The sequence below is a fragment of the Macrobrachium nipponense genome, chromosome 3, assembly GCF_015104395.2.
Source record: "Macrobrachium nipponense isolate FS-2020 chromosome 3, ASM1510439v2, whole genome shotgun sequence".
Classification (NCBI taxonomy): Eukaryota; Metazoa; Arthropoda; class Malacostraca; order Decapoda; family Palaemonidae; genus Macrobrachium; species Macrobrachium nipponense.
Genome location: NC_087202.1, coordinates 90,967,427 through 90,979,554, shown reverse-complemented (window position 1 = coordinate 90,979,554; position 12,128 = coordinate 90,967,427).

Here is a 12,128-nt window from a genome sequence, read left to right as displayed (position 1 = left end):
TGTAGTAGAGAATTCACTTTAAGACTACGGTATGGTCAAGTCTTTCGAGAAACGCACACGACCTTTTTAGAATCGGATATTGCTCAAGAGAAGATGGATGAGTGGGATGGGAAACATTCTCTTCATGGCAGAAATGGTTTCCCTGAATGGACTATACTTCGTTTATAAGAGTTTTTTTTTCCTACTAAGAACGGAATTAACATGTGAAAGGAGGTCGTGGGTACCATAAAGGCACAGATGTTCGACACATAACATAAAGAGAATTAGAAGAAAGCGCCAGCCTGGCGCAAAGCGCCAGAAGCGCCAGCCTGGCGCAATGGGCCAAGAGCACCATCCAAGATATTTTCTCGTTTTTAGCGAGTTATTTTACCTAAGAATCCAGTAGCCTCTCGGACAGCAGGCTCGGTAACGGCAAGAATCGTTCCTGATTTCGTTACCCTTTTTATCACTTAGGCCAATTCCACGACTCTCTTATATCGCAAAGAGCATCGAGAATCTCATTTTTCTCTTCTGTTCGCGTTAAAAAAGAGAAACCTATTTTGGAAAAAAACAGACAGGGAACGTAACGATCCTTAAGAGGTTCGATGCAAGATTTTGCATGTCCGTGAGAAACCTTCTCGATCGACGATAATAACTGTTAACGTATGTCTAACATTTATTGGAAAGAGTTGTGAGAAACCTGCGGAAAGTCTTCTTCATAGATCTCTTAGCAAGGTAGAAGACGAACAGGCTTCCTATAGAATGCTTCCTTTCCCCGAACCAAAGAGAGGTAGCAATATACGCCATCTTTATTTTATAGAAAGGGGAATATACTTTAGTCTCTTTTTCCCCTAAATATAAATATAAATTCTTTACAGAATTTAAGATAAAGGGCGTCAAAGAAAGAGAGGATAATATTTTATGCCTCATTTTGGCCTCAGAGAGGTTGGATTCACAGAGGTCACGTTCTTCTCACAGCATGTTTTTGGAAGTCTTTTCCAAGAGAGTCTGGATATTCTATCAGCATCTATTATTAAATGGACCTTAACAACCTCTCACTCTGAGTCTGTCTGCATGCAGACTGACCAGAAGTGGGACATAAATGAGAGGATTTTTCAAGGGAGATGACATTAGTCATGGCCTAGACATAGAATTGCTGCAGATCGTGCTAGAGGGAATGAGGAAACTGTCCTCTTCCGATACCTTCTGTGAACCACATAGCGGTTTTTTTTCTTCCCTTTCCCTTTCAGAGGGAGAATCACCTTTGTATATATCTGCTATCAAAGAACGCAGTAAAAGGCTATACTCTGTCTCTACAAAGGGAATTGGAGGTAGCAGAGGATTAAGATCTCGGGATCTTATACGATATATACCTCAATATGACAAGAGTAGGATATCATGTACTTCTAATGGGATCTTTTTTGTGGCCACAGATTCCATGTTCCGACAAGATGGAACTGCTCCTCATCAAACTTCTTTGAGAAATTTTTATGAGGGAATTCTTTGTTTCTCTGGGTCCTAAACGACCAAGAAGACAAGTGAATTTTTTTGAGCATTGGAATCTCGCATCAGATTCTATGGAGACTAGACAATGGGTTCTTGCCAGCATAGTATGTCTGGCGAAAGAACTGAAACCCCCTATTCCCGATTCAATATTTTCAGATAGAGGTTTCGTTGTCCAGGCAGAGTACTTACGTTTTCATCTACAGTAGAATGGTTCAAACGTTTGCCTACAGAGTCTTTGGTATGCGATGACGGCTCGAAATGCTTCCCAGAAGGTGTTCAGAGGGATACAATAAAGAGCTAGAAATCAGGAGTACTCCCAATTTTAGCTCAGAGTCTCCTTCGACTTCCAGGCTTCTTCCCTTCCTTCGGGCAAGGATAGGGAAGATTCTGCAACGAGCACCCCTTCAACATGTAAGAAGAGATCTCGTGAGCATGGAAGTATCAAGAAGGACCCTCCTCGGAGGAAGCTCTTATCTCTCGTACGGTTAGATAATCCTATCGTTTACTGGGATGTAGCTGATTACAATCACCTCCCCTTACCGGAGGGACCAAAAGCTCAAAGCGAAAGAATTTCTTCCACCCTTCTCCAGTCTCCTGATAAACGATTGTGGATGTTCAGGACTTTCGGACAATGTAGCGCCAATCAGGTGCCAAAATACCAGAACAGGCGTAAAGACGCCAGAGGAAGACAGTCCAAATAAACACTGTCATTGTCTGATGAGGAGAAGGAGCGTGCCTCCAACCTGGCGCAGATGCACTAGAGGCAAAGAAATCGGAAAAAGTGTCCGATGTGAGCATTGCCAGTTTCCTCGAGACTCTTAACAAGCTCGAAGCTCCAGCAAGTGGGGAGAAGTCAGCCAGGCGCCAGGCGCGAGGCTCCAGGCAGGCGCAAGGTGCTAGCCAGGCGCGAGGCGCCAGGCAAGCAACATGGGCCAGCCAGGCGCAAGCCAGGCTCTAGGCTTCATCCAGAAGAGATCAATTTCAAAGAAAGCCCTGGTCTTCTTTGGAACAGTGTGATCTCTAAAGCACTTCTTAAGTAACTTGATGATTCCTTCAAACAGCTGAAAATTAAGTGCTTGAAGTGCGAGCTTTTAACAATTCTTGTTCTTTCCATAACAATATGTCGTGGGAGACATATTAGCTGTAATTTACGGGAGATGCAACTGTGTTGTCTTCTCTTTGCACGAAGGAGGTCAAGTTGACCTATGAGAGATCCTTCTCTCTTGGTTACGTGTCTACGGATACGTTGCTGGGATAGGGAGCCGACACTGATCCTTAACTAGTGAGTTAAAAAATTTTATTTTAACATAAGTATACTATTTTCTTTGGGTTATTTTGAAATGAGTTTGGGGGATAGCTCTTTCAAATAAGCACAAACCCTCGTGTTAGGATCAGGTGATCGGGATCGGTGTTGTGCTCCTTAATTATGCCAGTAGGCATAGGTGTTTTGTCATGTAAGTGGATAGGATCCCTTTGACAAATAACCATTAGATTATGTCAGGTAAGTGGATAAGACCCCATTGACAGATCTACAAGAACTCTTAGCCATAGGTCACATCCTCGCTGAGGCTCTTGAGACGAAGCAGAATCCTAGCAATAGCTAGGAGGTCAACCCTTCGTCTACAAACACATAGGAACCAAGGTTTATTTATTTATTACCTACAACCGTATGTTGTTTCCTGTCTATTCAGTAAATTAGCTGTCTCTTACCCTCCGCAAAGGTGCCAATCAGCTAAGTATATATCTGACATGGAAGTTGAATGCATGAAAATGTTATTGTCATGATACAATAAAGTTTATGCATACTTACCTGGCAGATATATACGGTTAAATGGCCCACCCGACCTCCCCTCAGGAGACAGGTGGAAGAGAAAATCTGTCTTAGAAAACGGGAATGATTCCTATTCCCGCCACCAGCGCGGGGCGGCGGTAGATCGCCTGTACCTACCTGTAGAGTGTGCCGCAAAATTCGAATTTCTATCGGGGACGACGGAGTCTATAGCTAAGTATATATCTGCCAGGTAAGTATGCATAAAACTTTATTGTATCATGACAATAACATATTGTTGATCCACTGTTGCGCTGCAACTTCAAACCTCATTTTTTCCAACAGCAGCCATGTGTCCACTTCCTTTGCTACGCTTTTTTTTTTTTTTTTTTTTTTTTTTTTTTTTTTTTTTGACATTCTAGTCATCATGAGCTTTGTTCTCAGCATTTGGTAATTGAGTCTACTAACAAAGAATTAGAAGAGTAATTGTTCAGTTAGCTAAAAGAAACAAAAGTATTATTGGAATTATTATATTTTTTGTACATAAATGTAATACAGGTATGCCAAAGGTAAACTAACATAGTACTTCATGTTAATGTCAAATCCTTTCAAAAAATCCCCAAAAACGGTTTCATTTCCCAATTCATTCCAATTCTTTTGTTTACATCATACTTGAGGTTTATGCAAGCCACAAGGTTGGTAACATTGTGTGAAAGCCTAGCCTAGTACAATCTACTGAAAATGAAATTTACTGCATGAATGAATTTCGTTCGGTAATAAAGACTTAGTTTTTCTTAAATGTATTTAACAATAAGATGGGACTACTGAGGAAAAGAGGTAGTAGTCCCGCAGCCCGGACCATTGAGATACAACGAACGAGATACAGACTGTAACCCTTACTGGTATTTAGGAATAGACTTGTAAACTGTGAAACTGACCATCTGCCAAAAATATTTGGTTGGCTTACTTAACCCTCTTACGCCGGAGCGGTAAAAAAAAATTGTCTCCCGTGTGCCGGAGGTGTTTCAGAGTGAGCACGGAAGCGGAAAAAATATTTTTTTCAAAAAATCACAGCGCGCTTAGTTTTCAAGATTAAGAGTTCATTTTTGGCTTCTTTTTTTGTCATTGGCTGAAGTTTAGTATGCAACCATCAGAAATGAAAAAAATTATCATTATCATCTATAAATAATGCGATATATGATAGCGCAAAAAACGAAATTTCATATATAATTGTTATTCAAATGCGCTGTGCGCAAAACGGTTAAAGGTAACAAGTTACTTTTTTTTTTCGTTGTAATGTACACTAAATTGCAATCATTTTGGTATATAACACATTGTAAAACGATAAAAGCAACACAGAGAAAATATTATCACGTAAACAAATATTTTTTCCAAAAATTCACCATAAATCTAAATATTGTCCTAGAGACTTCCAATTTCTTTCAAAATGAAGACAAATGATTGAATATTACTATAATGTAAGAGTATTAGCTTACAATTGCAGTTTTCGACCATATCTGACGAGTTAAAGTTGACCGAATGTTGAATTTTTTTATATATATTTTTTATATGCAATTATTTCGGAAATAAGAAAAGCTACAACCTTCAAATATTTTTCGTTTTATTCTACATGAAATTGCGCACATTTTCAAATATAAAACTTTATGAAATGCCTAATATGAAATGGAGCAAATATTCCGAGAATGGGACGTACGCATTTCGGAGATTTGTAGCGGAGAATCCACGCACGGAAGGAAAGAAAGATTTTTTTTTTAATTCACCATAAATCTAAATATTTTGCTAGAGACTTCGAATTTGTTTCAAGATGAAGATAAATGACTGAATATTACTGGACTGTAAGAGTTTTAGCTTACAATTGCATTTTTTGACCATTTCGGTAGAGTCAAAGTTGACCGAACGTGGTTTTTTTTCTATTTATCGTGATTTATATGCAAATATTTCAAAAATGAGAAAAGCTACAACCTTCAATTATTTTTTGTTGTATTCTACATGAAATTTCACACATTTTCATATATAAAACTTTATGTAACAGCTAATTTAAAATGGTGCAAACATTACCACAATCGCACGTATGATTTTTTCGGAAGAGTTACCGCATGGACGTAAAGAAAATGTTATTTTTTTCATAAATTCACCATAAATCGAAATATTGTGCTAGAGACTTCCAATTTGTTGCAAAATGAAGGTAAATGCTTGAATATTACTAGAATATAAGCGTTTTAGCTTACAATTGCGTTTTTCAACCATTTCGGTAGAGTCAAATTTGACCGAAGGTTGAAATTTTGGCAATTATCGTTATTTATATGAAAATATCTCAAAACTGATAAAAGCTACAACCATGGGTTGTTTTTAGTTGTATTGTGCATGAAATTGCGCACATATCCATATATAAAACTTTATATAACGGCTAATTTTAAAATGGTGCAAACATTACCACAATCGCATGTATGATTTTTTTTCGGAAGAGTGGTTACCGCTTTGACGGACGTAAGGAAAAGGTTTTTTTCATAAATTCACCATAAATCGAAATATTGTGCTAGAGACTTCCAATTAGTTGCAAAATTAAGGTAAATGATTGAATATTACTAAAATATAAGAGTTTTAGCTTACAATTGCGTTTTTCGACCATTTCGGTAGAGTCAAAGTTGACCAGAGGTTGAAATTTTGGCACTTATCGTTATTTATATGAAAATATCTCAAAACTTTTAAAAGCTACAATCACGAGTATTTTATTGTTGTATCCTACATAAAAATGCGCACATTTTCATATATAATACTTCATGTAACGGCTAATTTACAATGGTACAAAAATTATGTCAGTGACAAAATAATTTCCGAGATGTGTCACAGATACTTTTTAGTGCGGTAAGAAAGAAATTCGCGCTTGCGCGCCTGCGTAACGATTGTAAACAAAACAACACCTTGATCCGTGAACTCCCAGCATCCCCCAAGGCACGTGATTCAAAAGTTTTCGGCTGGTAGGCCTATAAGTATTTTTCCGCGAATTTAAAAAAAACTTTTGTAAGTCGACGTAAAATACGTCCAGTCGGCACACGGGAGACAGAAAATGTCGACGTAAAATACGTCCAGTCGGCGTAAGAGGGTTAACAAGCACCACTGATTGCTTGTTAGATTTTGGGTCTAGATCCAGTATATGAGATACCAGATGAAACTAATATATAATATATCTGCAGACTCTACTGATTATAGAATGACCAGTGACAGACATTTTGGAGAGTGGGTTCCCCCTGACAGATGCACAGGATCTAGATCCAACTTAGGAGATATAGAGTTAAATTTACACTACAATAGCACTGCACATCCTAGAATACTGTGGTGGTAATGACAGACATTTTAGTGGGTGGTTACCCCCTGACAGGCCCCACAACGAGTGGGGAGGGGGAGACAGGATCTGCATCCAACATTGGAGATACCAAGTAAAATTTGTACGTACTACAATTGCACTGCACATCCTAGAATGCTGTGGTGGTAATGACAGACATTTTAGTGGGTGGTTACCCCCTTACAGACACCCCACAACAAGTGGGGAGGGGGAGGGGGAGATAGGATCTGCATCCAACATGGAGATACCAAGAAAAATTTCTACAACAATAGTACTGCACATCCTGGAATACTGTGGTGGGAATGACAGACATTTTAGTGGGTGCTTACCCCCTGACAGACACCACACAATGAGTGGGGAGGGGGAAGAAGAGGGGGAGACAGGATCTCCATCCAACATGGGAGATACCAAGTAAAATTTGTATTGCAATAGCACTTCATATCTTAGAATGCTGTGATGGTAATGCCAGACATTTCAGTGGGTGGTTTCCCCCTGACAGACACACCCTAACAGGTGGGCAGGGGGAAGGGCAAGCCCTGATAATTAATGTCTAGACTAGCATAGTAGGCTACTATTGACCCATATTATACATTATCGTGATATATTTAGTAAATATTTTTATCCTTTATATATCCCTTGTGTTTATTTAACACAAAAATTATTTATTTGTTTCATATAAATAACAGTCATCTGTAGGCCCATAATAATCTGTCATATTATTTTGTCAAGCAAGCAACTGACTTCAATTATAGTATGTATGTACTCGCATTAGCTTTGTTTACAAGATGAAAATTAATGTTGTGGTGGCTGGAAGACTGGCACTGTAAAGTAGCATGTAAGTTCTTATCATTATTAGAGCTATTGCTGTAAAATGTACATAACATTTGCTAAATAGAGGAATACACACCCATTAAATAGATAGTAATACATATGTAATATATACGCTATAGTCAGGGTATAGATCATAATAATTGCGCTATAGCCTACTCAGTTTGTTTTATCGACGTAGGACTACCTTCTTTTGGTTTCAACTAACTTTCATACTAATGAAATCATGGATACATTTTTGTATTATCAATTTTATGAATGAATATTGTTGTTACTAAACTATTTTTTTTTGTCTGGTGTAAAATTCGTCAGATATAATACACTTAGCTGAGGAAGGACACAGAGGATCTCTGTTTTTTAAACAATCACTCCACACACCAAGTTATTTCGAACATTTTCATTCTCTCAAGATTATGAATAAATATAAGAGCAAACTAGACCAAAAAAATAATCACCTAACATTAATGTAAAGAAAACAAGAGAAATTAAAAATTGGTGCGATTGTGAATTCTTAGTATTGTTAATGTTTAATGAGTAAGTGTTTAGCGAATTGTTAGGGTTTAGTGAGTAAGTGTTTAGTGAATGTTTATGTGTAAGTGTTTGATGAATGTTTAGGGTTTAGTGACTGTATAATGTGTCAGTATTCAGAGAATGTTTCCCGAGTTCTTAGAGTTTAGTGAATGTTTTATGAATGTTATTTAATGTTTATTGTGTAAGTTTCAGTGAATGTTTTGTCTTTAGGGTTCTAGTGAATGTTTTGTGAATGTTAAATGAGCATTTAGTGAATGTCTTGTGAATGGTAGTGTTTAGTGAATATTTAGTGTGTAAGTATTCAGTGAGTGTTTAGGGTTTTAGTGAATGTTTTGCAAATGTTAAGTGAGCGTTTAGTGAATTCATGTGAATGTTCGTATTTAACAAATGTTTAGTGTGTAAGTGTTTATTGAGTTTTTAATGAGTGGATGTTCATTCACTGTTTAATATTTAAGGAGTGGATGTTCATTCACTGTTTAATATTTAATAAGTACTGTATTTAGGGTTTGGTAAGCATTCAGTATTTAATGAGTGCTGAGGGTTTAGTGAGTGTTTAGTGTTAAATAATGTTTAGGATTAAGCGAGTGTTTCGTGAATGTTTACAGAGTGTTTGGGGTATACGTAATGAGTATTTAGTGAATCTAGTGTTTTAAGTGTTTAGTGAGCATTTAGTGTATAGTAAGTGCCTAGTGAGTGTTGGGTATTCAGAGTATTTTGTGTTATTGAGTGTGAGTGTATGTTTGTGTAAGAGTGTGCTTGCTAAGTGCATTGTGAGTGTTAGTGTTTAGTGATTGTACTAAGTTACTGTTTAGTTAGTGCTTCGCTACTGTATGCCAAGAAAGTCGTGTATTTACACAGGAACCATTTATTCTTGACACTGCTTAGCTCCAAGAGCAGATGCTTAGGCCTTGACCACAATTGTTGGAGTGTTTAGGCCTGTTTTCGTAAGGTAATTTTTCTCTGTGAAATTGGGTCGAATAATAATAATAATAATGATAATAATAATATTAAAGATTTTAAAAATAATGGTAATAAAATATAGTACTAAGAGCTGGACCGAGACCTTCCGAAGTCACTCTTGGCAGGGAGGTCGCTACTCCAGTGATTGACGCCCTATGCCTTGCACGCAGCTGACATATTTGCACATTTGGTTGTCTGATTTTTATGACTGTGTTGGAGACGCATTATCAATCATATTAGCAATGGTAAATGCACTGAACAGGCGTGAGGATATGATATGATGTTAGTGCCTGTCTAACGGATATAATGAACTATTAAAGTAAAAATATTACTAGGGAGAAAATTAGCCGAATAATATATATATATATATATATATATATGTATATATATGTATATCATATGTATATATTATGTATGGTATTGTATGTATACCATACATATATATATATATAAAATATATATATATATATATAGTGATATTAAATATATATATATTATATATTATAATATATATATATTATATATTATATATATCTATATATATATATATATATATATATATTATATATATATACACACACACACACACACACACACACACACACACACACACACTGGGGATTTTCCCCACCGTTGTCTCTCTCTGTTCTTTGTTATTTTTAACTTTGTTTCCACACCACCATAGCGGTAAAAGTCAAGGCATTTTTTTTTATAGAGTTGCTTCCAGTTTTCCTCTGTCACTATGTTTAAAGCTTCTTTGACTAAATGCTTAAGTTCTGCAATTTTGTACTTCTCTTGGATATGTAAGTTTTTACTTGCACCCGTATAAGCTGCATCGGGTTGTATTGACAGTGGTATGGGGGTAGTCGTACAACTTTATGTCCTGCTTCTGAAGCAAGCGTGTCAATCATGTAAGTTTTCTTTCCATTAGTCATTTTTTTTGTGAGTTTCAGCATGTTGTCACGTAGATGTGCACCCTTCTTAATAAGCCAGTCCTTTATTGCGTCCTTTCTCCAAGATTTTGTTGGTTTTTTTCAAGCGCCATCGAGTGGGATGATGCATTGTCCATCACAATATCAGACTTCGGGGGATGTTGGGTAACAACTGGGCTTTAAACCATTGCTCGAAAACTGCAGCATTCATCTGCTTGTGATAATCACCATAATTTTTTGCGTGGAAAAATATTTCAGCATTCTCGACAAAGCCTTCTTTCATTCCTGCATGTAGAATGATGAGGCGATTTCCTTTTCCCGTGGGCAACTTTACTCCTGTTGCTTGTTTGGAGGCCGTATCAATCCAACTCTTTGGAACAGTGTAATTTTGATTGACCCAGGTTTCGTCAAGAAAAGCTAAGTTTTCAAAGGACTGTTTGACTTGCCGCATCTTTCTCAAAAATCTTGTGCGAGCAACTGCAACATCATTTCGTTCCATAAGGAACTTACGGCCATCAACTTGTGAAAATCGGAAGCCAATCTGCAACAGGACTCTTCGAAGTGATTCAACACTACCACTGTAAGATATTTTCTCCTTCAGCTCTTCCGTGACTTTGTTGAGAGTAGGAATTTCACTTCTTTCGTAAAATGCCAATACAATTCTTCTTAGGATACACTTATCAAAGCCATCAAAATTAGTAACTGTTGCAGGGTGAGTTTTTATTGGTGAATGGAAGCCAGGTTTCTTGTGTTAAGCCTCTAACCACCATTCTAGTTTTGGTTTGCTGTAAATCCTTCTAACAGTCGTTTCACTTGCTTTGGTGGTTTTGGCTGTCCGAGCAAGGGATTGAGTGAATGGTAACAAAGGTGCACCGCTGGCCTTTTCATCTAAAAAGTACCGATTTACATTGTAAATTATTTCCTTTGCTTGACTATGCAGGCAGGGGCAGCGAGGAGTAGATATATCCTTGTTGGGTCTGTGACTCAGTGACACAGAATGACCTTCGGTGTCCGGAGACGGAGGGAGGTGGCCGCAGAGTACAATGACAGTACAGCGGTGTTGTCATATCTCAGGAAAACATTTTTAATACTATCAGTTCTCCCATCAGAAACTTAAGTCATTCTTAAACAAATGAAGTTTTATTATAAGATAGAGTAATTACCATATATTTAGTTAGTATAAAAAATATCACACACATTTCGTCATCACTGTCGCGGCGTATTTATAGAATTGTGGCAACTGTGCAGAAAATCCAGGCTTAACGCAGCCAACGCCTCAGTGGCCAAAAAGGATGAGTTTGACTATAGTAATTCTCGTACATTTTTTATATAGATATGATGGAATTAATGACGTGAAATATTCCATACTTCAATAGGAATTTTTAAAAATAACTCCGGCAGTAATTATCCTGAAACATCACAATATTTCTTGAATTTTGTGCCTTTTACATTTTATCAGGCTCACAATTTTCAGATAATTACCATATTTATAATATTAATATTGCCTGTGATAGATTTTGAATCATTTCAAGGTATCCCATCTCTCCCTTCCAATTGTAGGTTATTCTGTGAAGGGGTAACCACCCACTAAAATGTCTATCATTACCACCACAGTACTCTAGGATGTGCTGTGCTATTGTATTACAAATTTTACTTGGTATCTCCAATGTTGGATGCAGATCCTGTTTCCCCCTCCCCCCCTCTCATGGGGTGTCTGTCAGGGGGAAACCACCCACTAAAATGTCTGTCATTACCATCACAGCATTCTAGGATATGAAGTGCTATTGTAGTAAAAATTTTAGTTGGTATCTCCTATGTTTGATGCAGATCCTGTCTCCCCCTCCCCCTCCCCAATCATTGTAGGGTGTCTGTGAGGGGGGTAACCACCCACTGAAATGTCTGGTATTACCACCACAGTACTCTAGGATGTGCAGTGCTATTGTAGTACAAATTCTATTTGGTATTTTCAATGTTGGATGGAGATCCTGCCTCCCCCTCCCCCCCAGGGGGGTAATTACCCACTGAAATGTCTGTCATTACCATCGCAGTACTCTAGGATGCAGTACTATTGTAGTACAAATTTTACTGGGTATCTCCATGTTGGATGCAGATCCTGTCTCCCCCTCCCCACTTGTTGTGGGGTGTCTGTCAGTGGGTAAACACCCACTAAAATGTCTGTCATTACCAACACAGCATTCTAGGATGTGCAGTGCAATTGTAGTACAAATTTTACTTGGTATCTCCAATGTTGGATGCAGAT